This window comes from Pyrus communis, chromosome 11 (assembly GCF_963583255.1).
Source record: "Pyrus communis chromosome 11, drPyrComm1.1, whole genome shotgun sequence".
Lineage (NCBI taxonomy): Eukaryota > Viridiplantae > Streptophyta > Magnoliopsida > Rosales > Rosaceae > Pyrus > Pyrus communis.
The window spans coordinates 19,980,157-20,007,239 of record NC_084813.1 but is presented as its reverse complement, the minus strand read 5'-3'; the positions used below and the strand labels follow the sequence as shown (position 1 = coordinate 20,007,239).

Sequence of the window (27,083 nt, the reverse complement as noted above, 5' to 3'; positions counted from 1 at the left end):
CTTCCTTCACACTCACAAAGCACCATTGGATGACCTACTCCTGTACCACATATCATGACAGTATTGAAGAAATCTTAGAAAGCAACAGGAAATGAATTAATGAATATTGCAGAGATATAGAAAGCTTAGAAAGGAAGAAAGAGTAAGGAGGAATACGAAGAGATTATCATTCATTACAGTGAAAACCAATACAACAGCAGTAATGCTATTCTTACCCTATTTTTATACCACATTCATATACCACATGACATGGCATCTGATGTGGACATCCACATCATTAAAATGAATCACAATTTAATTTAAACTAAAAATCATTTAATAAACCAATAATTGAAAAAAAAGATTAGAATTAAATGGTGATTGTGTAATACGAGGAGTCTTTCCTTTCTTCCCCGTTCAGTCTCCTCCATCCCCCGTTCTTCTTCCACGCCATTTTTGTTCACCCTAGTTTTTTTCACGTTAGTGTGGACTACCACAATCTCAACTAATTATTATATGGCAAAGATTCATCAACGTCGACAATCACAATCAGACGTCAGTGCAATTTTCACCAATTCACTACAAATTTTCAAGCTTTATCAGATAATTAAGCAATCCAAATTTCCCAATTATGTCTCACAGAAAGTTGTTTATTTGTTGGATAATCTGCAGTAGGGGCAAAAGAAAGAGAACGGCTTCGTGGGCGGAGGTGGCGTAGAACTTGCTGGAATGATCTTCCATTTTTTTTCCTTGGTGGGGTGCTGTCTCTGCTCTGTGAATAGCTCTGGTGTGGTAAGTCTGATTATTTACATATTTAGGTGAATAAGGATAGTATTTCTTACTGTTTTAGACACTTTGTACTGTTTGATTTGATTTTTTTGGCGCCAAGGTAACTTCTTTTCCAGTGACGTTAACGGAAGTAGATTACTTGTTATAAAGTTTCAGTCTTTGGTTAAAACGATGAAGATTGAATATATCTGCCTAAAGGGTTTGAAAATTCAGAATTTTTAAATGTGATTTTGTTTCTGGTGTACCATGTTTTCTTTATTTGGGGGTTTAGTGAAAGCTTTTTGAGATGTTTAATGTTGTAGAGTTTGATTATAACTATTTTATTATGGTGTTGTTAGAAAGCCATCGATATAAATCTTCAATATTTAATTAGGAAATAAAGATTTGATTAATCCTGAAAGAAAAGAGGGAACTTGGGATTTATCTACCAAAAGGATATGAAAAATTCTCATTTTTGAATGCCATTCCGATTTTGGTGTTTTGTTTAGTTGGGGTTTAATGCAAGATTTTTGTGATGTTTGATGTGGTAGGGTTTCAATGAAGGCCATAGAGAGAGAAAAAAACTTTTGAAAGGCGGGGAACTAAGCATGTCAGAGAAGCTTTCTTCCAATGGAGGTGAAGTTATACTGCAAGTTCGAAGTGAAGAGATCAATGCAGCAAAAGGATCTCCCTCAAAAGTTTCAGAATATTCAGCTCCCAAGCAAAGCCAAGTGGGCTCACCCGCCAAAGCATCGGCTGAGTCCAGCAGTGGGTTCTCTAAATCAGTTCCAGTGAGCTCCCCTTCACCTGAATTTTCGAGAGCCAGTCCTGGTAAGCCTCCCAAGATTCCAACCCGCAATGAGAGTCTTGTTTTTTCAGCCATTGTAGTGCATGCACTAGAATTAAGAGACTTGCACAAATGGTCAGTGTAGATTTACATTGATAGTGTGGTGTAATATATAAACTTGTATAATTATGTTTTATGTTTTTGGAACAGGGAGTTCTTCTATTGAATTTACTAAAGAGGATGATGTAGTTGAAGTGAGTTCTTGTAGTGAAATAGAAAGTGATGGGGTTCATACAATAGAAACTTCAAATGAAATTATTGAAGAAGATGATGTAATTGAAGCAACTTTTGATGCCACTGAAGAAGAAAGCAATGGGGTTCATGCCGTGGAAAATAATGGGACTAACATGGAGAACACAAGGAATGTGGAAGAAAAGGTCCAAGAGCCTCAAGTTGGAATGATCTTTGACAACATGGATCAAGTGGCTACATATTACAAGGAATGTGGGAGACAATCAGGATTTCCAGTGATAAAGAGATCATCAACGAAGGGAGATGATGGAAAATTGAGGTATATTACTATGTGTTGCGCTCGATCAGGTACATCAAAAAGTACTTCAAGTAATCCTCTTAAGCCATATCCCAGTATAAAGAATGATTGCAAGGCTCAACTAAGGGCAGGTTTATACTTGGGTGAGAAGTAGTGAGTGAATTCTGTAAAGCTTGATCATAATCATGGGTTGAGAGTCCAACAAAAACTCGTTATTGGAAGTGTTTTCGGGAAGTTAGTTCTTCTATAAAAAAAGAAGCTTGAAGTGAATGATAAAGCCGGAATAAGGGTCGACAAAAGTTATAATTCAGTGGTGGTTGAAGTTGAGGGCATGAGAACATGAAGTGTTTAGAAAAAGATTGTAGAAATTATATTGAAAAGGTAAGGCGCTTACGACTTGGAGAAGGGGATGCCACTGCAGTTCAAAACTACTTTGTAAGCATGCAAGCTCAGAATGCAAATTTCTTCTATGCAATTGATTTAGACAAAAATGGTTGTTTAAGAAATGTGTTTTGGGCAGATGCGAGGAGTAGGGCAGCTTATAAAGAATTTGGTGATGTTATAACATTTGACACAACGTACTTAACTAATAAGTACGATATGCCATTTGCTCCATTTGTGGGGGTTAATCATCACGGGCAATCAATTTTATTGGGATGTGGATTGATTTCAAGGGAAGGTACCAACTCCTTTATTTGGTTGTTTAAGACCTGGCTTGCTTGTATGTCCGGTCATGCTCTAAGTGGAATAATTACATATCAAGACACAGCTATGAAAAAAGCGATTGAAGTTGTTTTTCCTTATACTCAACATCGGTTGTGCTTGTGGCATATAATGAAAAAGGTTCCTGATAAGCTCAAAAGTTATAAGGAATATGAGTCCATGAGCTCTTCTTTAGATAACATTATTTATGACTCAATGACCTCTGAAGATTTTGAAGAACGTTGGACTGAGATGATTGGAAAATATAAGTTTACAAAGCAAGCACGTAAATGGTTAAGAAGCTTGTATGCAGAGAGACATCATTGGGTGCCTGTGTATGTGAAAAATAAATTTTGGGCTGGAATGTCAACTACACAAAGGAGTGAGAGCATGAATGCCTTTTTTGATGGCCACGTGAACTCCAAGACTACTTTAAAACAATTTGTGGAGTAATATGAGAATGCATTAAGGAGTAAGGTGCTAAAAGAGGCCTCTGCAGATTATGATTCTTTCTTTTCAATTGTTCGTTGTGCAACTCATTATGACATCGAAAAGCAAGTTCAAGCTGTTTACATGATTTCAAAATTCAAGGAGTTCCAAAAGGAATTGACAAGTATAATGTATTGTGATAGGGTTTCAGTTGAAACTGATAATGCAATTTTGGAGTACCAAATAACGGAGCGTATTCTGATCAAGGAGAACAAAAAGAAGATTGTCATTTTCAAGGTCTAGTTTAATGAGCATGAGATTGAAGTTAATTGCAATTGTTGCAAGTTTGAGTTTAAAGGCATATTATGTAGACATGCGCTTTATGTTTTAGTTCATCATGACATTGACTTTATGCCAGATAAGTTTATCATTCGGAGATGGAGGAAGGATGTGAAAAGATGCCACACAAGGGTTAGGATAAGTTACAGTAATTGGGTTGCTACACCTAAAGCACAAAGATCTGATAAGATGCAAAAAACCTTTGATGACATCGAGGAATTAGCCAATGATTCTGATGATAAGTGTATGCTTGTGGTGAGATGGATGCATAAACTAAAGGAGCAAATATGTAAAAATGACGAAGCGGCTAGTAGCACTCAACCAACACCATAATCACCTGTTGCTATGAACCTTGATCCTCTTCCTAACCCAAGTCAATGTATACTTACGCCATTGTCGGCTAGACGTAAAGGTCGTCCACCATCTAAAAGGAAACAATCCAAGATTGATGAAGTAATCAAAAGAAGACAAAAACGACAGAAAAAGATTACATCTCGTAAAGACAATACAGATGAGGAAGGAACACAGGTAACAACATATTTGCTTTATATAACTAATAAGTTGATAAATCATAACATGTTTCACTTGTAACTTTTGTAGAAATCCATAGAAAGTGATGCAATATGCCATATTGATGGTCCACCTCCTTGTAGAAGTGATAACATAGCTGCAACACAAGAGAGTAATGTCGTTGTGCAGGTATGCGATAAATATATTGATCTTCTTGTTATCTTTTTTCCTTAGTTAATAATCATTTTCATTATAATTACTATACTTACTCTTTGTAATTGTAATTACTTTTATTCTTTGGGATTTAGCATTCTCATCTTACACAAGGAGTTCAAATTTGCACACCTGCCAACCAATATCCTATTTTCCCCCATACTAATGTAAGTTGTGCATTTTGTCCTATTGATAGTGATTTTGAGTTGCTTTTGTGATATCTATTGAACAAATATAACCTATTGTAGGAAAACATGGCTTTGTTATTGGGACTTAGTCAAGGTGGTCATCCAAATCCGTTGTACAAAGAGTCTGAGATTGGAAATACAAGTTATCCTACTATGCATGGAAATTATGTCCAGGTAAACATTGAGAGGTTGCATATAATTCTTTTATTGTTATTAATTAAATATTTATTTACATCACATAGTATAATGCTCTATATGTAGTTCTTATGGTTTTTTTTTCTTCTATTTATTTAGGGTCAACAATATCCATATTGGAATGAAGGTTATAGTATGTACAATATGCATAGCTCTACTTCAAGACGAAACGATAACGAAGAGCTCAACTAAGCAATGGAAGCAAAATGAAAGCAATTGCTTTATGTAGTTTGAGTTTTTGTGGATTTGAATCCTATTTCTTCTAAACATAGATTTTAATGCATTTCAAATATTTCGTAACATCAGCCAGTATGCAGATGTGTTACTCTTCTAATTCTTGTTGTACTGAAAGCGGAGTTTAATCAAGTTCTTATCCGCACTCTAGTCACCATCAATGTCATATGTTCCTTGCGCTACATAACTGACCAACTAAATGGTTTTGTTGTTGCCGTTGAGTTTGTGTTACTATGTTTATGACATATATAAACACAAATAGAGGTATATATGATATCATATACATATATATGCATTTTTCGGTGCCTGGCTGGAGCTTCAGAAGAAGTATGAAACTGCCAATTTTTTAAGGGGCTAAGAACTATATACATGACTCATAACTTCTTGGACAATTTCGTTGATGTGTTTTTCGTATAGAATCTTATATACATGACCTAGTTAAGGCTCAAGATATTGAAATTGGCGATTACCAAAGGTAAAATATTCTAATCTCCATACCAAAAAACTTGGTTGATTTACTTGATCTTAATATATATTCTGACTCGAACCGTAAGAAATTACCTACCTCGGTGAGAATTTCGATATGATTCAAATCATAAAATCATTAAGTTCCGGTAGATGAGAATGTCAAAGAGGATTGGCCTGATCCATATATTCTACACTTTGCAGTCAAGTTGTAGTCTTCAAACAAAGACTCAGCAGGGAACTAGTTAAAAATTTCTCACTAAGTCCTCATCTAAATGTGATGTCTCTTTTTTATCAAGTGCACAGTCCATATAGTAATGCTGCTGGATATGGTGAACTTGATATGGTCTCATAAACTGGCTAGTTGCTGAAAAGCCAACTTGCAACTTACACATATAGAAGTCAAACTCTCCGTTTTTCCAGTTCCGGAAGGGAATTGTACTCAGGAATGGGAGCGGTTGTCTTCTTATTTTGCAAACAATGTTACGACGCACAAATACTTAAATTAAAGATCGATCGATTGATCAATCAATACTACATAAATAAACAATGTTACGAAGCACAAATACTTATTCGGCAACATTGCAATTGGGAAACATGACAAAGTTGATTGCATATATGTACTTGAAACTAGTGTACCTAAACGGATGACATATGGTCATTGAAAAGTGAAACCAGAAATCAACATATATGTGAAATTCTCCCTCGGTGATGAACTTGTCATCAATCACCACATTTTTTTTCCACCTCAATGAGAGAAAGCCGAGCAGCTTCCCAATCTCTTTGCCGTTGCTTCCTTATATATGAACTCATTCGCCTTGGCCATCTCATCAGCTCTGAACTTGGCAATGATTGAAACCAAGTTTGAATCTTTATCTTCCTCTAAGAAAACAAAACCAAGATCCATAAACCCTTTTAACTCTTCAAACTGAAGGCCCTTCAAGCTCTTGCTCTCACTCTTCTTCTATCTTCTCCTCCTCATTTCAACTTTCTTCTGTGGTTCTTCTTCTGAATATATCTGTTTCAGGTTTTCGATTTCCTTGGCTTCTTTTCCGATTTCCCTGGTTCTTCTTCTGATCAAACTCTACAACATTAAACATCGCAAAAAGCTTTCACTAAACCCCCAAATAAAGAAACCATGGTACACCAGAAACAAAATCACATTTAAAAATTCTGACTTTTCAAACCTTTAGGCATATATATCCCATCTCCATCGTTTTAACCAAAGATTGAAACTTTACAACAAGTAATCTACTTCCATTAACGTAACTGGAAAAGAAGTTACCTTGGCGCCAAAAAGATCAAATCAAACAGTACAAAGTGTCTAAAACAGTAAGAAATACTATCCTTATTCACCTAAATATGTAAATAATCAGACTTACCACACCAGAGCTATTCACAGAGCAGAGACATCACCTCATCAAGGAAAAAAAATGGAAGATCATTCGAGTAAGTTCTCCGCCCCCAAAGCCATTCTCTTTCTTTTGCCCCTACGGCAGATTATCCAAGAAATAAACAACTTTCTGTGAGACATAATTGGAAAATTTGGATTGCTTAATTATCTGATAAAGCTTGAAAATTTGCAGCGAATTGGTGAAAATTGCACTGACATCTGATTGAGATTGTGGTAGTCCACACTAACGTGAAAAAAACTAGGGTGAAAAAAATGGCGTGGAAGAAGAAACGGGGGAAGGAGCAGACTGAACGGGGAAGAGAGGAGAGACTCCTCGCACAATCACCATTTAATTCTAACCTTTTATTTTAATTATTGGTTTATTAAATGGTTTTTAGTTTAAATTAAATTATGATTCATTTTTATGATGTGGACATCCACATCAGATGCCATGTCATATGGTATATGAATGTGATATTAAAATAGGGTAAGAATAGCATTACTGATACAACAATACTTATAAGGACATAGATTAACTAACTTTCTTTATGTGGCAAAACCAATCTTAATCTAATTAGAACTAACTATATTCCTGACAGATGGACCATTAGCTTATTGACACTTGGATCTTATACTTTCTGTTATTACTCCCCCTCAATTTCAGCTAGGATATTCAAGTCTGAGATTGCTACGATGCTTCACAAAAACAGGACTATGTAACCCAAATTCGAATTTTCTCAAAACTCACATCGAGAGAGTTTCCTTAGCATCTCTCAGTTAAAAATCAAAGTACAATATGGCAGCACAACTATTAATTAGGAGTTCCCCATTTCATCAAACACTACCTCAATCTGAACAACGTTATTTATCTCATGACCTTCAAAAAGGCTACATAAAACCAAATTTAAAAACACTTTACCAGCATCACCAACATAGGACATTATTACATACCAAGTAATACAATCTGCAACCATTCCAAGCCATGCCGAGCTGAGTGTTCAAATGCTTGGTGAGGGTTCTGCCAACCTTCTCCATGCGCCAGCAATCCAGTTAACCTATAAAACATATTTACCTAACTTTACTGTTAATTGCCTATTTAATTAAATAAGAATGCATTTACGCTACAAATTGCAATACAGTACCAGTTGTTTCCAGACAAATGACCAGTATCCCATACTTCTTGTCCCCAAGTGTGGCAAACTGAATTTATTTTGAAAGTTGTGTGGAGAAAAATTACTGACCTCCCACGTCACACCCTACAAATATAAAATACAAGATCAATAAAAGTATGTGATATATACATTATACCCGTTTTAATCGTTAGATAGGAGGGGTTCACCTTTCCCTTCTACTATATAGGGTATATAATTGTACTTCACGTTAGATCTATGATGTATTTCATACATTGTTATATGTTAGAAAGATTCGTGAATAAGTAGGATCTTTACTTAATTATGTAAAGAAAACAAGAACGTTTCTATTTACCAGTCCCCAAACCAGAGAGGGAAATCCTCCAAATGCATAGAGTACAACTCCAAAGCCAATGGCATGAAAGGGTACGTATAATGAAGAAATCTACAGAATGGCTGCCTTTTTTAAGTCTCCAACGTTCTTTAGTCGTGCTTCCTACTGCAAATTTCAAAGTTCGAAAGAATTATCATTAGCATTTCAATTTGCTAGCTTAGTGTGTGAGATGTGCCATATACAGTCAATGTGGTGGTCTCTCTCTGTCACTTTGACAGATTATGTGATGAGCAAGATAAACACAAAGTACTTGTGAGAGATTAGGAGTTTGCGTACACTTCTAAACCGAGAATGATAATTGAAGATCCAACCAATGTGTCTATCCCAAATTCCTCGAACGGGACTATGAGGGTCTTTCAACGTGTCTGTAAATTGGTTATGAGTTCGGTGTACGCTGGCCCATTCAAGTGCACTTCTCTGCAAACAGAAAAAAAGAGTAAAAAAATCTTCTTATAAAATAACACAGATGAATGAAGGTGATTTATGTTGACTTGTATTAGGATTCCTATAATTGTGGGATTCCTACTGTAATTGGTTTCCTAGTTTAGGATGTAATTATTCTTTCCCTTATTCTTTCCCATATCTGTATAGGGTTGTATATATATCTTGTTTTGATATGAAATAAAATAATTCATTGAAAAACATTCTTTCTTCTTGGCACCAGAGCCGGGTTAGAAAAACACTGAACCCTAATATTTTTTTTTTTCTGCCGTGTACCTGATCCATTGCAGCGAGCAACCTTAGGATTGTTGCTGCCCGTGCCCTGACTGATTGCAGCGAGCACCAGATAGGGTGTTGCTGCCCTGTTGATTTGTCCAACGTGTTCTAGGTCCCATCACCACTGCTGTTTTTTTTTTCTTCTCTGCCTAGTTTGTGTCAGTCAACACCGAAGCAACAGAGAGATGGCTGAAGAAAAGGGGGCTGGTTCACAGATTGTTTCAGCGCCTGCTCCAATTATGGTGCAATCAGAGAATTCAAGCTTTAATATTGGTATGGTTTTGGATGAAAAGAACTATGATTTATGGGCTCCTCTCATTCAAATTCATATTGCTAGAAGGAAGAAGATGGGATATCTTCGTGGGTCTATCAAGGCACCTAGCGAAGACGATCCTAAATATGATAATTGGTTTTCTGAAGATCAAAAAATTAATAGTTGGCTTTTGTCTTCAATGAAGCCCGAGATTATGAAACGGTACATTCGGTTGTCTACATCGAAGGAGGTTTGGGACTCCTTGAAGGCAGCCTACTTTGATGAGAATGACGAGGCTAGAATTTATTCGTTGAATCAGAAAGCATCCCATCTGCGTCAGAATGGCCGACCCTTAGCTACCTATTTTGGGGAGCTCACTGAGATCTTCCAAGAATTGGATCACTTTAATAAAGTATCCATGGAGTGTGAGAATGACATCAAAGTGTTTCAGAAATCCATTGAGAGACAACGGGTCTATGTGTTTCTTGGTGGTCTCGATGATGGGTTTGATCAGGTGCGTGGAGAAGTGCTGCGGAAGGATCCCCTACTTGGCCTGCAGGCTTCTTATGCCTATGTTCGTCGAGAAGCCGATCGAAAGGAAGCAATGAAGACAGAGGTTGACAAGGGGGAGTTTGCTGCCATGGCAGCAAGGGCCCGTGGATCATCTAGTGGGTCGAACCGAGAAGGGGTACAGAACCGGCCTGGATCAACTCGGCCTAGCCAGACAAGCCGGGATCGTCCACAAGGTAAGTGCCCACACTGTGGCCTGACGGGACACTCCAAGAGTCGTTGTTTTGAGCTGATTGGATATCCCGAGAATTGGGATAAGACCCGTGATCCTCGATGCAACAAATCCTGAGCCTCCATTGCCGAAACCAAGAATGATTCGGATCAGATAGCGGACAAGGCATCTGCCATGATAGCTGCGGTAGGAAGTGATGGTAAGGCACTCAGTACTTTTACTTCTGTTATGAATAATACATGGATAAGTGATTCCGGAGCTACTGAACATATGACTTGTGATTCTAGACAGGTTCCATCACTAAAAACATTCACACAAACCGAGGTCAATGTTGCTAATGGTAATGCCGTCCCTGTTATTGGGGAAGGCGCTGTTTCCCTTTCCGATACCATGAAACTTGACACTATTCTTGTGGTTCCCTCTCTAAATTATAATTTGTTGTCCGTTGCTCAAATAACCCTTGCCTTACATTGTTTGGTTATTTTTTGGCCCTATTTTTGTGTTTTTAAGGACATCCGGACGCGGAAGGCGATTGGTTATGGTATTAGAAGAGGGAAACTTTATTACTTGGAGTTGACCACCAGTAGTTCTAGCTTGCTGACTCAAGCTCTCTCCGTTGATGATTCTCAAGGGATTACTAATAAAGTGTCAGACATCTGGATGTGGCACCGGCGCCTTGGGCATGCTTCCTTTGGTTATCTGCATAAGTTATTTCCTAGTTTGTTTGTCAAGAATGATGTTTCTCGGTTTAAGTGTGATGTTTGTGAAATGGCTAAGAGCCATCGAACCTCTTTTCCTCCCAGTTTAAATAAAAGTACCGTTCCTTTTATGGTTGTGCATTCTGATGTATGGGGACCGTCAAAAGTAGCCACTCTTGGTGGTGCTCATTGGTTTGTTACTTTTATTGATGATTGTACCCGCATGACTTGTGTTATTTTGTTAAAGACGAAGAGTGAAGTTAGTTCGGCCTTCCAACAGTTTCATAAAATGATTGCTGTACAATACAACAGGAATATCCAGGTTCTTCGCAATGACAATGGGGGAGAATATGTTAATATGGAACTTCGTTCATTCTTAGAGTTGCATGGTATTGTTCATCAGACCACGTGTCTGTATACTCCTCAACAGAATGGCGTTGCAGAAAGGAAAAATCGACACTTGTTGGAAATGGTTCGTGCTTCCCTACTTGCGGCACATCTGCTGCTCAATTATTGGGGAGAGGCACTTACGTCTGCAACTTATCTTATTAATCGCCTTCCATCTCGGACTCTCAACTTCCATACGCCATTTCAGGCTCTCACATCTCAGACTAGCAGCCCCCCGACTCCCAATTTCCCCCCCCGGGTCATCGGATGTGTTGCGTTTGTTCACCTCCATCTACCTCAACGGAAGACTAAACTTGAACTTAGAGCTCTTCGTTGTGTTTTTTTGGGGTATGCTACTACCCAGAAAGGGTATCGTTGTTATCATCCTTTGAGTAAAAAGATGTTTATTACTCAGGATGTGAGTTTTCACGAGAATGACATGTTCTTTGGTTCCTCCCCGTCCTCACTTCAGGGGGAGTACCACAATGATGAAGTTCTGACTCACGATAATAGGGACGTGTTGAGCTTGGAGTACACGGCTTCTGGAAGAGGGCAACAGCCCACGACACCTGGGGAAGGGCAGCAGCCCGTGCCCGTGACACCTGGAGAAGGGCAGCAACCCGTGTTTTCTGGGTTTAGTCATACCGAGCAGCCTACTGAGGAGCAGCCAACAAGTCAGGAAGAGGAGCAGCCCACGGGTCTCATGGGTATTGAGTTGGAAGATGAGATGCAGCCGCCCAATTGCAGTGAAACAGAGCAGCAATTACAGCATGTGTCACGAGATACTACTTCTCATAACCAATCGTCTTCTACACCGGATGCACCTCCACTTCGTCGCCTTCCAGAGCGTATTAATAGAGGTATTCCCAAACCCACTTATGAGGCAGATCCTGAGTGTAAACACAAGTATTCCATGAGTGACCCAAACTCTGACTCCAGAGTGAGATACCCATTAAACCATTATGTGTCTACTTGTCACCTGTCAGAATCAAATAAGTCATTTGTATATCAATTATCTACTGTATCTATTCCTAACAGTGTGCAGGAGTCGTTAGCAGATTCCCGTTGGAAAGATGCAATGAACGAGGAATTGAGATCGTTGAAGAAGAATGCTACCTGGGAAATAACTGACTTGCCAGCCGGAAAGAAAACAGTGGGATGCAAATGGGTTTATACAGTAAAATATAAAGCCGACGGAACGGTAGATCGCTTTAAAGCAAGATTGGTGGCAAAGGGGTATACACAGAAATATGGCATTGATTACACTGATACGTTCGCACCAGTGGCAAAGATCAATACAGTTCGTGTTCTACTGTCCTTAGCAGCAAATCTGGATTGGCCTTTGCAACAGTTCGACGTAAAAAATGCTTTCCTTCATGGAGATCTAACTGAGGAGATTTACATGGACCTTCCATAAGGGTGCAGTGGTTCGGACAGACGGAAACAAAAGGTATGTAGGCTCAAGAAATCACTGTATGGATTAAAGCAGTCTCCTAGAGCCTGGTTTGGTAGATTTACCAAGTCCATGAGGGCATTTGGGTATATATAGAGTAATTGGGATCACACGTTGTTTCTGAAACACCAGAACGGAAAGGTTACGGCTCTAATCGTGTATGTGGATGATATGGTGGTTACTGGTGATGATCTTGTTGAGCAAGCAGCCTTGAAAAGTTATTTGTCCACATAATTTGAAATGAAAGATCTTGGTCCTTTGAAATATTTTCTTGGGATTGAAGTATCAAGATGCAAGTCCGGGATATTTCTATCACAAAGGAAGTATGTTCTTGACCTGTTGGAAGAAACCGGTATGACAGCATGTAAGCCGGTGTCTACTCCGTTGGCCGAAGGAATGAAGTTGGGTATAGATCAGAACCAAGTACCGGTTGATAAAGGGAGGTATCAAAGGTTAGTAGGAAGATTAATGTACTTGGCTCACACTAGGCCCGATCTTGCTCATGCCTTAAGTGTGATTAGTCAATATATGCACAATCCAGGAGAACAACATATGAGTGCAGTTATGAGAATATTGAGTTACTTAAAGGGAAACCCTGGTAAAGGAATTTTATTTCGGAAAAATGAGCATTTCAGAATTGAGTGCTATACGGATGCTGATTGGGCATGATCGACGGATGATAGACGCTCGACATCTGGGTATTTCACCTTTGTTGGGGGAAATCTAGTAACATGGAGAAGCAAGAAGCAGAATGTCGTATCAAGGTCAAGTGCAGAAGCCGAATTTAGAGGCATGGCACTCGGTATTTGTGAACTCTTGTGGCTTAAGTTTCTGTTGCAAGATGTGGGTGTCAAACAAGGTCTGCCTATGAAGTTATTCTGTGACAATAAAGCTGCACGGGATATTGCTCATAATCCTGTGCAACATGATCGGACCAAGCATGTAGAGGTTGATCGGTTCTTTATTAAAGAGAAGCTAGATAATAAAGTAATTGAGGTTCCTCCCATAGGAACGGACGACCAAGTAGCAGATATTCTCACGAAGGCGGTTTCTAGTAACAAGTTCTCCAGATTTCTAGACAAGTTGGGCATGTGCAACATCTATGCACCAACTTGAGGGGGAGTGTTGACTTGTATTAGGATTCCTATAATTGTGGGATTCCTACTGTAATTGGTTTCCTAGTTTAGGATGTAATTATTCTTTCCCTTATTCTTTCCCATGTCTGTATAGGGTTGTATATATATCTTGTTTTGATATGAAATAAAATAATTCATTGAAAAGCATTCTTTCTTCTATTTATACCTGAAAGACTGAAACGATAGGACTGCACATGCAATAGGCAAAAAAGTATTCTAGCCATTTGGGAAGTTTGAAACTCTGGTGGGAAAGTTGCCTGTGGTAAGAGAGATTTACACTCACTCCTACGACAAGATAGAGTGCAACTGCTACCCAAAATGCAGGCCAGGTGAAATGAAATGCAGCTAAAAGAGTAAGCAAATACAAAGCCAAAAGGACCCAACTACTGAGCCTATATCCACGATGTTCCATTCCCTGATAAGCTAAGCCTGCCGAAACTAAATTCGAATGGTTCTCTGATCTCATCCAATCCATTGCAACAGAATGTTTCAACTTAGTTTGAATGATTCAACGATCTTGGAATTATGAATTTTGTAATTTGTGTATTTAGTTCTTAGTTATCTGTTATGTTTTCATTTGAAGAGTTTGGTTTCATCTCAAACTCTCTCTCAACTCTATATATATAATGAAAATATACAGATGGCTAATTCATCTAGCCTAATTATACTTGAACTGAGATTTCTATCTTGGCATCATCCCTCTCTGCGTCTAACGACAAACCTTTCTCTCAACTTTTCCCATGGATCTTTCCACTGCTGTCTCTAATCCCAGTGTTGCAAACTTTCTCACCATCACGTTGGATCCTAACAAATATTCATTGTGGAGGGCTCAATTCATTACTTTTATCCATAGTAGGGGCTTTTTTCATTTGTTGATGGTTCATCTCAGCGTCCTCCTGCTTTTATCACTGACGATGAGGGAAATTTGACTTATGAAGTCAATCCAAGCTTTGAAGCATGCATTCAACATGATCAATTGGTTCTGTTGTGGCAAGTTTTCTCACTCCCAATGTGCTGTCAATTATTGTTAACAAAGTTTCGGCTTCTAATGCCTGGAAGACGCTCCAAGAATGATATGTTTCCTCTTCACATAATCGTGTTGTCCAATTTTGTGGTGAGTTGATGAATCTCCATCAAGTGACCTTTCTATCGCTGATTTTCTTATAGAACTAATGCTCTTGCAGACCTACTTGCTTTGGCTCTCCAATAACTGATGACGATCTCGTTGCTACGGTCACGAACAATGTTGGTCCTTTGTACGTGAATACTACGGCCTCAATCCAAGCACAATCTCGTTGCTACGGTCACGAACAATGTTGGTCCTTTGTACTTGAATACTATGGCCTCAATCCAAGCTCGCAAGTCTCCTATTTCCTATGCCGCTATAGAGGCTTTGCTTCTTAGCACTGAACGCCGTGAATTAACCTTCTCTCCCTTGAGATAATGGCCTAATAGCAATGGCATCCACACGTGGGCGTCCCGTTACTGCCAGTCCTGGGTTCGCTCATGGTGGTGGCATGTCTGGTTCTTATAGTGGTGGTTCCTCGTCTGGCTCGCGTTCTTCCGGTTCTACTTCTAGAGCCTATAATTTTGTTCTAGGTTTCTCGGTGCTGCACATGTTGGACTGCCTCATTTCTCCCCTTTTGATAGCTTTACTGGAGGGAAGATTCAATGCCAAATCTACCGGCGTTTTGGTCACACAGAGATTGACTGCTTCAATCGCCTGAACATGTCCTATGAGGGATGTGTTCTGTCATCCTGTTTCACTGCTTATGCTGCCGGTTCATCTACTCTGCTGCTGCTCCGCCATCTACAACTTGGCTATTAAACTCTGGAGCCAACACTACATAACCAATGATGCTGCTTAGATCATAAATCCTCAAATAATACACCGGTTCTGTTCATGTAAATGGTTTCAATGGGTGCAGGTTTGAACATCTCTCATATTGCAATTAGTTTATTTTGATATATGAAGTTATTCAAATTTATTTGTTTCTAGATTCCGTTATTATGTTATATATATTCATTGACGATTTTTCGCGGTACACTTGGTTGTATCCTCTCAAGTTAAATCTGAGGTATTTGCAACCTTTGCAAAATTCAAAATTCAAGTGAAAAATATGTTCGATATTGTTGAGGTTCAAAATGTCACATGCAAGCCCAATCAAATCTCAAGACCCAATCGTCATAAAAGGCCCCCAAGCCAAGCCTAAAAGTCCCTCCAACGGATACCAAGATTAAAATGATTCAAACTAGTGGGGGAGGCTAGTATATTAATAAGAATAACGCTTTTAAAATAAGAGATTTGCAGTTGAATTGGTTAAGTGCGTTTATCATTCCATTGCACTAATAACTCAATTCCTCACTCCCAATATCAGTATCAAATGAGGAAGATGTTATTAACCCAAAAAAAAAAAAAAATTGTTTTGTGCACTCTTCAAGGGTAAATTTCTCCATTATTGATATTGAAACAAAATTAGTTTGATTTGTGTACTCACTGATCATGTATGCGTATGAACTATCCCCGAAACAGATAATAGTTACACGAATTAGTAAAAAATGAAGATTCATTTGCATGTGTTCATCTTTCTAAGAAGGGGTGTGATATCCACACACCTTATTTTACTTCTCACACACCTTTTTAATTTTTGACCGTCAGATCAGATGAATTGAAGAAAATCAACGGACAAAAATTATCAAGAGGTGTGTGAGAAGTAAAATGGAGTGTGTGGATAGCATACCCCTTCTAAGAACTAGCACATTTCTAATAGTCCTTGTGTATTAAGAGTGCTTTCACTTCTCTAAATGTAAACTCCAAACTAGTTAGGATTTTTAATTACCTTCTTATCTCACCTCTTGTAATTAACTGATGTTGAACCAACCACTTTTTGAGTTTTGATCGCTACAAAACACTCAGTTTAGCTTGGTTAATTAACCCAAAAGATTGTTCAAAACCCACCACTTTGGTGAGTTTTCAGTGTGATTGTAACAACATTATTTTGGTCTTATCTCAATGTATTCATATTATGAGTATATCTATATGTTCATATCATACCCTAGATACTGACACATCAACCTTATCGTTTCCTCATAATTCTTAACGTGTGTGTTGAATTTTTTTCAGTACAATTAGGCATTTTCTACCATGTGTTTTCAAGTTTATTTGGTATGAAGTTAGGTATTATAATGCCCACTACATAACTCATACAAGGATGCTAAGTTATTAATAAATATTGACCATTTGCGTAAATTTATTAGCATAGCTAGTGAACCACAAGAATAAACATAACAAGATTAAAATTACACCTGAAGTGATATATCGATTGGGCACAATTACTAATTAGGAGTTCCTCCTCTTATGAGAAAGATTTATATGAATAATAAATTTACTGTCATCCTCGCATCTTGAAGTGTAAGATCATGTGTAAAACTTCTTCCACATAACCTCGTTGCAATAACAGTAAATTCGTTCCATGAAACTCATTTTCCAAATTCACCGAACATTTCCTCAAGTAAACAAGATTATTTATTTCATGAATTCAAAAAGGCAACATAAAAAAAAATTTAACAACACATTACTAGCATAACCGACATACGACATTATTTATTATAAATTTGGTATAACTTTGTAAATTGCCTGGTAACTGGTAAATACCGCAAGCAAAAGTAACGATCCATGGACTACTCTATATACTTAAGAGGACGGCAGAAAGCAGCAGCAGTTTGCAGTTCTAGTGACATTAAAAACTTTCCATTAACTTCAACGCTTTCCATTGCTGACTTCTGCGTCGAGTTCTTTTTTGTCACTGATTTGGCTGTTGTTGCTGGTTAACATTACAGCTCTTCGATTCTTCTGAGTCTCAGTAGGAAGCTTTACGTCCGTTGCTAATCCAACAGCTTCAAGAAATCTTATTACGTACCAAGTAATATCAAATTGCCACCACTCTAGGCCGTGCCGAGCTGAGTGTTCAAATGCATGGTGATTGTTGTGCCAACCTTCTCCATGCGCCAGCAATCCAATTAGCCTAAACATATTTGATTAACTTTACTATTAATTTCCTATGTGATTAAATAAGAATGCATTTAAACTACAAAGTCCAATAAAACAATACCAGTTGTTTTGAGACAAATCGCCTATCCCACACTTGTTGTCCCCAAGTGTGGCAAATTGAATTTTTTCCAAAAGTAGCGTGAAGAAATATTACTGACCTCACACCCTAGAAATTAATCTGTAGCCATGAAATAAATTCTACATGTAGAAGAACACAACAAATATACTTTGATTAACAAAACAACAGGAATATTTCGATTACCAGTCCCCAGACCAGAAGGGGAAATCCTCCCAAAGCATAGAGGAAAACTCCAAATCCAATTGCATGAAGGGGGTACGTATAGTGAAGAAATCTATAGAATGGCTGCCTTTTCAAGTCTCCAACATTCTTTAGTCGTGCTTCAGGCTGCAAAATTTCAAAGTTTAAAAACATCGTCATATATGCATCGATCTTTGCAGTTACGTTACAGATTATGTGATAAGAGGAACACACACAAAGTTCTATACAACTTATTCTGAGCAATATTTTTAAGCTTATGAGAGATCTAACGATAATCAAAGATCCAACCAATGTGACTTTACCAAAATCCTCTAACAGGACTATGAGGGTCTTTCAATGTGTCTGTAAATTGGTGGTGAGATCGGTGTAAGCTCACCCATTCAAGTGGACTTCTCTGCAAATATTAAAAAGTTCAATGAGTCTACAAAATCTTCTCTCAAATAAAAGTATGTATACCTGAAACGATAGGACTCCACAGTAAGCAAAAATGTATTCAAGCCATTTGGGAAGCTTGAAACTCCGGTGGGAAAGTTGCCTATGGTAAGAGAGATTTACACTCGCTCCTACGACAAGATAGAGTGCAACCAAAAATGCAGGCCAGGTGAAATGGAATGGAGCTAAAAGAGCAAGGCAGTGCAAAGCCAAACAACAACTACTGAGCCTATATCCACGACGTTCCATTCCCTCCCCAAAAATTCAACCCTCCACTGCGTCACCCACTCTCCCATTAGGCTTGCCACAAAATCCTAATGCTTCTGCTTCTTTTGTATCGTAATAACGTATTTTTTTCTTTTCTTTTGGACACATGTTAATCAATAATAAAAGCCACAAAAGATGTCACACACAAAATGAGTGCATAAGATTTGAACTTGTGTCAATGACTTTATAACTATTGGTACGCTTTTCACCCTATCTCGTTATGTACAACTAATATCAATGACCTTTTTTTTAAAAATTTCTTGTAGGTTTGTAGCAGTGATATTTGGTTTGTACTATGTTAAATAACAAATAAACTAACTTGAGGAACAAACAAACAAACTTTGGGAACAAACAAACTGATACGGTAGGCTACTTTCTTCAACTATTTTTTGTATTAATTTCTCTTAATTCTATATCATGTCTGGTTCTTTTTCACTTGAATGGCTGAAAGGTGAGAAAGTAATAGTTGAAAAATTATAGGACACAAGATTCGTAATGGCTATGTCTGTGTGCAATAATATACATATTAGGGTTCAAAGTTTGGAGTGAGAGAAATCTCGTGGGCTATGCAGCCAAACCTATTCATCCCCTATTGTTCACTGCCCTATACAATATAGTAAATAAAAAGCAAATTAACCCAAGAAAACGACACTCAACTGCCCTAGCATGAAAGCAGCCATAAGGCCCAAGAGACAGAAATTCAAACCAGAGCTGGCCCATATAAAGAACCCTAAAAATCAATGGGCATGCCACGCGTGGTATCTCCGTTCACACACACAAAGCACCATTGGATGACCAACTCCCTGTACCACATACACTTAACTATACCAATTGATGTCAACCTATCCAAATGATGATTTAGTTGTGGTTTAATTTAATATAAGAGGAATTTAGTCTCGTTTCAGAGTCGGTCAAGCGGCTCATCACTATTAATTAATACTGATAACTTAATTATCCGTGCAAATATGAGCTTAGTTAAGTTGGCTAAAGCAGTGTGCTCCCCTCTATACATCCACATTTATATCTCTATCTCCATATTATAGATAATTTAGTATATAATTTTCTGTTATTTGCAAAAATCTTAACCACATGCTGTCATTATGTGGGATTATTAAGTGCTTCAACATAGTTTATGGTCATCTTTAGCATGGTTAAAACATGAGTATATTGAATCACCACGGAGTGACTTAGTAGTTGCGAATGAATATTCAAGACATGTATTCCACACGGCACGTCCTGTGTTCGATGTTTGGCGTTGATAAATCGCACGATGGTGGCCAGTGAGAGGCTGAAATGTCTTTATGAGTTTTTTCGACTCCTGAAAAGATGAAGTTACCAGTTAGTTCCTTTTAAAAAAATAAAAATTATATATTGATATATAACACGTAACAATGTGAAGGTTAGCAAAAAAATTACTGGCTGATAGAGCTTTTCATAATAACAATTAATAACGTTACTCTCGACTACCCGCAAAAGGAAGCTAAACCCCAACCCCCCAAGAAAAAGGGTCCGACAACTGCAGGCCAAATTTGACAAAATATGTGTTGTCTTTAAAGCTAAATTTGTATTTCAAATGAAGATTACTTCAAGCCTTAAGCAATCAAAGATTTCCTCAGTGGTAACTCCTACTTTATGTAGTATGTGGAGCCATTAATTTGGTGACTTTCATGCATGTTGTATATAACATTTGGTTCGTTGCAGACAGTTAAGCAATTATTTGGAAAATTTTGGAAGATCGAAGAATTATCAAGAAATGGGCCAACGAAGGAATTAATGATGCAGTGGGCTACCGGGGGAAAAAAGCCTTATCAATATAAGTGTACAGAAGTTAATTCAGAATCTGCATTAGATTTGCAGAAGAGACATATCAGTGATTCATTTATAATCAAAATATCCAGCAACTTGCGTTTTACAACCAGTACATCACGATAGCGTGCGAATTTGAGGCATGGGGTGATATTAGGAGTGAAATTATTTTCTGGCTATATATTATAATTGTTTTTGTTAATTATTCGATCAGTTGAATATCGGATTACACGATGAGCAAACCAAATGTAAAATTATAAAACTTTATTAATTGAAACTAAAGAAAACACTACAAATTCATTGAGACGGCTACATAATTCGTAAGACTACATTGTGATAAACTTATTGTTCTCTGAATTACAAAGTATTTATTTATAGAGAAAACTAAAACAAACCCTAATACTTAAAGGACAAAAAACCTAATGCTAGATCAACATGAAAACTAAAATAATAAAAAACTAATTTTCCAACAACGATCAATGTGGAATTCTTATATTCTTGAACAATTGGTTTCTGAACGCTCTTCAAATACAATTTTTACAGAAAAAATGGAATATAACTAGCTAACAAGCAGAACTATGTACATATATAGGTATAAAATTTCATACATTTTTTTTTTACTAAAAACACTTCTTAATTTATGACATACCCCGACCCGGAATGTCTACTAGGATCCCGAATCGAGCTGTGCTGGCCGACACCTGAAAGGTGACGAAGCCATAAAGTGTGATAGTGTATAAAATGTGAATAAATTAAAACCTAAAAGTGCTTAAGTACAGGAGTACGCGATGAGCGGGTATGGACCCATTTCACGCGTGATACAGAGCACATGTATAGTACAGTAAGGTAAGATAATGATTATACTATCATAAGAAGACATCTGTATTGAAGAGTGCCACGAATCCTCGTCGATACGGAACTCTGCTGCTAGAACCTGGAGGGGTGCAAAAATAGAAAATGTGAGTGAATGAAACAAAACTTTTTAAACTAATTTCAATTACCAAAGGCAGTAACCCCTCGTTGTAACACCTGTATAATTTCCCAGAAAATAACAAGCGTGACTATAACTCAAAACCATAACCAAAATAACAATCTCACAGTTATGCCATGTCAAATATCTCAACAAGAATAAGTAACCCAGGTGAAATAAATCAATATGAAATGGTATGTCACTTGGATCCACCTATTGTGGCCTGTATGGCTAAACCAATAGCTCATCAACATGCTAGCCAGAGTCACCTCACGTGACCTGTATGGTTGAATCAATATCTCATTAACATGCTAGCTAATAGCTTAATAACATGCTAACCGATAGTTCATCAACATGCTAGCCAATAGCTCAATAACATGCTAGCCAATGGCTCATCAACATGCTAGCTAATAGCTCAATAACATGATAACCAATAGCTCATCAACATGCTAGCCAATAGCTCAATAACACGCTAATGGCTCATCAACATGCTAGCCAATAGCTTAATAACATGCTAGCCAATGGCTCATCAACATGCTAGCCAATAGCTTAATAACATGCTAGCTAGCCAATAGCTCAATAACATGCTAATGGCTCATCAACATGCTAGCCAATAGCTTAATAACATGCTAGCCAATAGCTCATCAACATGCTAGCGAATAGCTCAATAACATGCTAGCCAATAGCTCATCAACATGCTAGCCAATAACTCAATAACATGTTAGCCAATAGCTCAATAACATGTTAGCTAATATCTCAATAAGTATACCAGCACATGAGTCGGAACCACCTAAAGTGGTCTGTACGACAAGACTGGGTGTAAATAAATACACTCAAGTGCTACGATCACGTGAAGACGGTGTGAATAATCGCGGGTCACCTACGAGTCGGAACCACCTATTGTGGTCTGCACGACAGGACTGTGGACCTACCTTGGATCTAAGGTGAGCGTAAGGTGCGGGAGGTGAACATCATGTGAAGGACTTTGCCCTGGCCACGGGCGGGAGCACTAACACCGGGGTGCAGGTTTATGAGCTCTAACTGCATCTAATAGAACATGTACGACTCATGGGCAATCTGTACGACAAGGTCGGAGTTTCCTATTATTGAAACTTGTACGACAATGTCAGAGTTGCCTAAAAAATAAATGTAGTCATGCCATAACTTCATCATTTCAACTAATACCATAAACTCACCTGAACTTACCTGTGTGTCATGCGTTCCTCTTCGCACTTCAAAGCATTTATAGTAATTATGTGCAGAGAATATACATATGGATATGTCATGATGCAATCTAAAACTCAACCATAACATAGTGTTTCCAAATATATATACACACAACATGGCGTGAAATGCATAATCTATAATGCCCCACTTCCAAACTATTTATTTTTGGGAATAATTATCGATGATAAGCCCAACTAGACACTAGTTTAATTAACTATCATTACTTATGTTTCCTTACTTTAATTTCTTGATTCTTCACACATTGATTTATGACCAACATTTAACCACCAAATCATAAGGTTAAATCTCACATTTTCCACCAATGTCCCTCACATTGCTCAATTCCCCAACAAGGCTATTGCCTCAATTATTTAGTCTCATTTATTATATAGCTGCATCTAACGTCTCGTTAGACTGCCTACGTACCCTAAAGAGGGATTAAGCCATTCGTAGTTCGTACTAGTCCTCCAAAGCATTCACAGAAATTATATGAAATATTCAATTTATAAACGTTTGTGGAGATGTCAATCTTATATATATATATATATATATATATATATATATATATATATATATATATATAGATATACGATAGAAGGGAAAAGACCCACTCACCTTAGGTCCGCGCTGCAACTCCCAAGCATAAATATTGAGACGTCACGAACGATCCTCACCTAGAACAATTATTCAGTCACGTCTTAGAACTCTTATCCTAGAACCCATAGTTTACATAAAACACATCCCAAGGACGTTCTAGAATGATTTGAGATTCATTGACCAAAAGTCAACCTTCGGTCAAAGATCAACGGTAGGGTCCACAACCATATGTAACTCAATCCGGAAGATCTGCATCTCAGATTTTCCATCCGAAACTTCTAAAGATCCACATTAAACTTCTAGAACATAATACTAAAGTTTCATTATGATTCAACGGTTGGATCTCCGCCAATTGCCAATTCAAGTGGCGGTCAACGTTTTATTTTACGAACTTACAAATCCAATTTGGGAAGATCCGTACGTCAGATTTCCAATCCATAAGTTTCTAATATCCTCAAATATTACATACCATAATGTATTAAAATTTGGTGACGATCCAATGGTCGGATCATCAATTCATACAAGGACCTCTTAATAGCCAACTAGGTGGTCAACTATGAAACTATATTAAACATCATAATTTCACTAAACGGATGTCAAATGCGGAATCAGGGCTTCAAAATTAGCCTAGGAAGGTTAGGTGGAGTCTCGGCCCAATCACCGCCACACGCGCTGCCGCGCGTGGTGGCCAGCCGCCACGGTTCGTCGAATTCCACTATTTCTAAAAATTCTCAAATTTTATAGAAATGAAGATCTCAAAGAGAGGAACAACTTTCATACCTGCCACAAAGTCCAAAAGTGGACGGAAGATGGTCAATTTTGCCCACGAAGCCGGCAGGTGCCTAAAGCTTCCCAGTGTCGATTCGTCGTCTACGGTGGTCCAACGGGGTCAAGGTTGGTTGGATTTTTCTCCTAGGATGATGGGCTACAAAGCCCAAGTTGTGGCATCGACCATCGCTTTGCCGTTTTGCCGGAAAAATAAAAAAGGGTAGCTGGAGCATCGTGAAAACCGTCAACTTTCATGGCCTCAAACCGCCACATACAGAGGTTAATCTTGGGTGGATTTTGTAAAGGGGAATGAGAGCTTCAAGATGGCGATGGTGGGGTCGAGAAATTCCATTGGAATTGGTCGGAATCGGCCTTGGAAGTTGGGTGGTCGCGATGGTGGCGTGCACGGGAAAGCTAGGAGTTTTCTTCCCTTTTTTTTTTCTTCTGATTTTTGATTGGGTTGCTGCCCTTTTTCTACCTTTTATCTAATTGGTCCTCCTTAACCAATTAACTAACTTTAAATAACCAACTTCAAACGTTCGTAACTATACCGTTATATTCCGGACTCGCAAACGGTTTTCACTTATGTGTTCGTACGAACGAGTACTACTTAAATACGCTAAAAGAATAAGTCATACGTTTCTCTAAATGATGGTTAACGGAAGTCAAAGTCCTTGCCTCTAGGGTATTTTCATCAATTCCCTTGATTAAAATAAATAAAAACGTAAAATTAGAGACGGGTTGTCACAATTTATCCATACAATCATGACATTGATTGAGATTAGAGAGAGAGATATATATATATATATATATATATATATATATATATATATATATATATATATATAATATGACATTATCTTCACATTTGAATTTATTCTCACAGAATACCTATTTTCCAGTAATTTTTCCACTAATTAGACCATCTCCAAAGGAGATGTCAGATTTTAAACAAAAAATTTAAATTTGATAGCTTATGTCGCATTTTGACATATTTTAAAATTTTACTCTCCACCTGATATGTCAAATTAAATTATTATTTTACTTTTCATAATTTCTGTTTTGACATTATCTAGATCCATTTTCCACCACCTCTTCGTTGACCTCCCCCATCACATGGTCCTTTCTCACAATAAACTGCATCATCCTCCTCAAATCCATCAACTCCCTCTCCATCAAGAAAAGCCTCTCCTTCAATGTCAGATTCTCTTCCTCCAATCGAACAATATGGGTATCCTGATCAGCCACCCTATTATCCAAAGCATTGTTACAAGTAACCCCACTGTAGTTTGGGTGCACCATGTCGAACTGACTCAAATCATGATCCAACCTCCTTTCCACCTCCACATGGTCCTCCACATTCCTCTCACTAAATCAGCCACCACCCTCATTGTCATCATTTTCAGGTGAAGGAAGCCAAATCAACTCTTTCATTGACCCATACCCATCAATACCCACTCCGCTTTCGCCATATCTCGTAAGATCTCCCTCAAAGGTGGAACATGGGCATGGCAGAATAGTCAGAGTCACCGCACATGGTGAACCCAACGAGGCTAAGATTCAATGGCAGCGGTTTTTGGGCGATGAATTAAGGCATCGGTTGAGGCCAAACCTTGTAGTTCCGATTCATCACCATCGGCTGAGACTGACTCTTCATCATCATCAACAAGTAATAAATGTTTTAAAACAATAAAATATTAGTAAAAAGTATTTAATAATAAATTAAAATGTATTTGAAGCTGCTGTCAAATTTGATAGCAAGCCCTTTTGTTGCCATTCCATGTTATGCCACATAGGATTTGACATTTCAGTTGGAAACAATAGTGGTTCTTTTTTTTTTTTTTTTTACTATTATAACTTATGTGGACAATTTGGCATCTCCTTTAGAGATGCTCTTATAGTCGAAAACACATTTAAACCAGAAGTATATATATTATATCGATCATTCCATTTTCTAATTTTCCTTCAAGCTTTCCTCATTGATTTTATTGGATAAAGGACTTCTTTTCTTTTGAGTCTGGGTAGGAAGTTTTACGTCTGTAGCCAAACCAACAGCTTGAAGAAATCTGATCACGTACCAAGTAACATCAATTTGCCACCACTCAAATCCATGCTGACCTGAGAACTCAAATGCATGGTGATTATTGTGCCAGCCTTCTCCAAGTGCCAGCAATCCTATGATCCTAATTAAACAATTAAGAAGTTAAATCATAGCCAAACCATTATTCATGTAAATGAAAAACATCAAATACGCTGTAGGTTAGATTGCATGTATAGAAGCTTGAATACCAGTTGTTGGAGTAAAATGTAGAAATATAGAGAATAATCCAAATGATGACTTTGAGGTACAACTTGAATCGTTTCCTTAAAGTGTTATTTGCCCCCACTTGAATGAGTTTACTAAAGGGTTTTTGGCAAGTCACTTCCAAGATACAACAAAATATGGAATATTCGATTAGCAAAACCGAATTGTATTCTCTTAAAAATAACTAGAAAGAAATTGTATGAATGTGATGGAGAGAAAAGAGAGCAAGGAATGTAGAAACAAATTTCTGAAAATTGAGTGTGAAACATTATGCCACAATAGGTATTTATAGGCATTAAAGCACCCGTTCATCGAGTTCTTTCATTTTAGTTGAAGATATACAACTCTTCTTAATAGTGTTGACCCAAAAGACATATCTTCTATTTAGAATTTTTAGAAAATAAATATTGATTATTTATATCTTTTAATTCTACTTATAAAATTTGAGTAAGCATCATGTCTTTTAACCAAAAGTTGTAGTTCAACCAAAAGATACAAAGTTGAATTAAATCCAACCTTTTGGTACCATCATTTCGCACACACATGCTGCAAAATGCAGCACCAATATATATTATATATTTACACACACACACACACACATAACGTATATATCAAATATAGTATGTCATATGCTGCAATGCTTCACTTGAAGAGAAGAAATGGTTGGGCAAATACCCAACTTTTCAGCCAACAAATATATGAATATATTATTGAAATA

General features: G+C 37.7%; 2 pseudogenes; both read right to left on the bottom strand.

Annotated features, from left to right (window-relative positions):
• Positions 1-7,567: 7,567 nt before the first annotated feature.
• Positions 7,568-14,455, bottom strand: LOC137709166 (palmitoyl-monogalactosyldiacylglycerol delta-7 desaturase, chloroplastic-like; annotated as a pseudogene).
• Positions 14,456-17,422: 2,967 nt separating this feature from the next.
• Positions 17,423-18,721, bottom strand: LOC137709165 (palmitoyl-monogalactosyldiacylglycerol delta-7 desaturase, chloroplastic-like; annotated as a pseudogene).
• Positions 18,722-27,083: the final 8,362 nt, after the last annotated feature.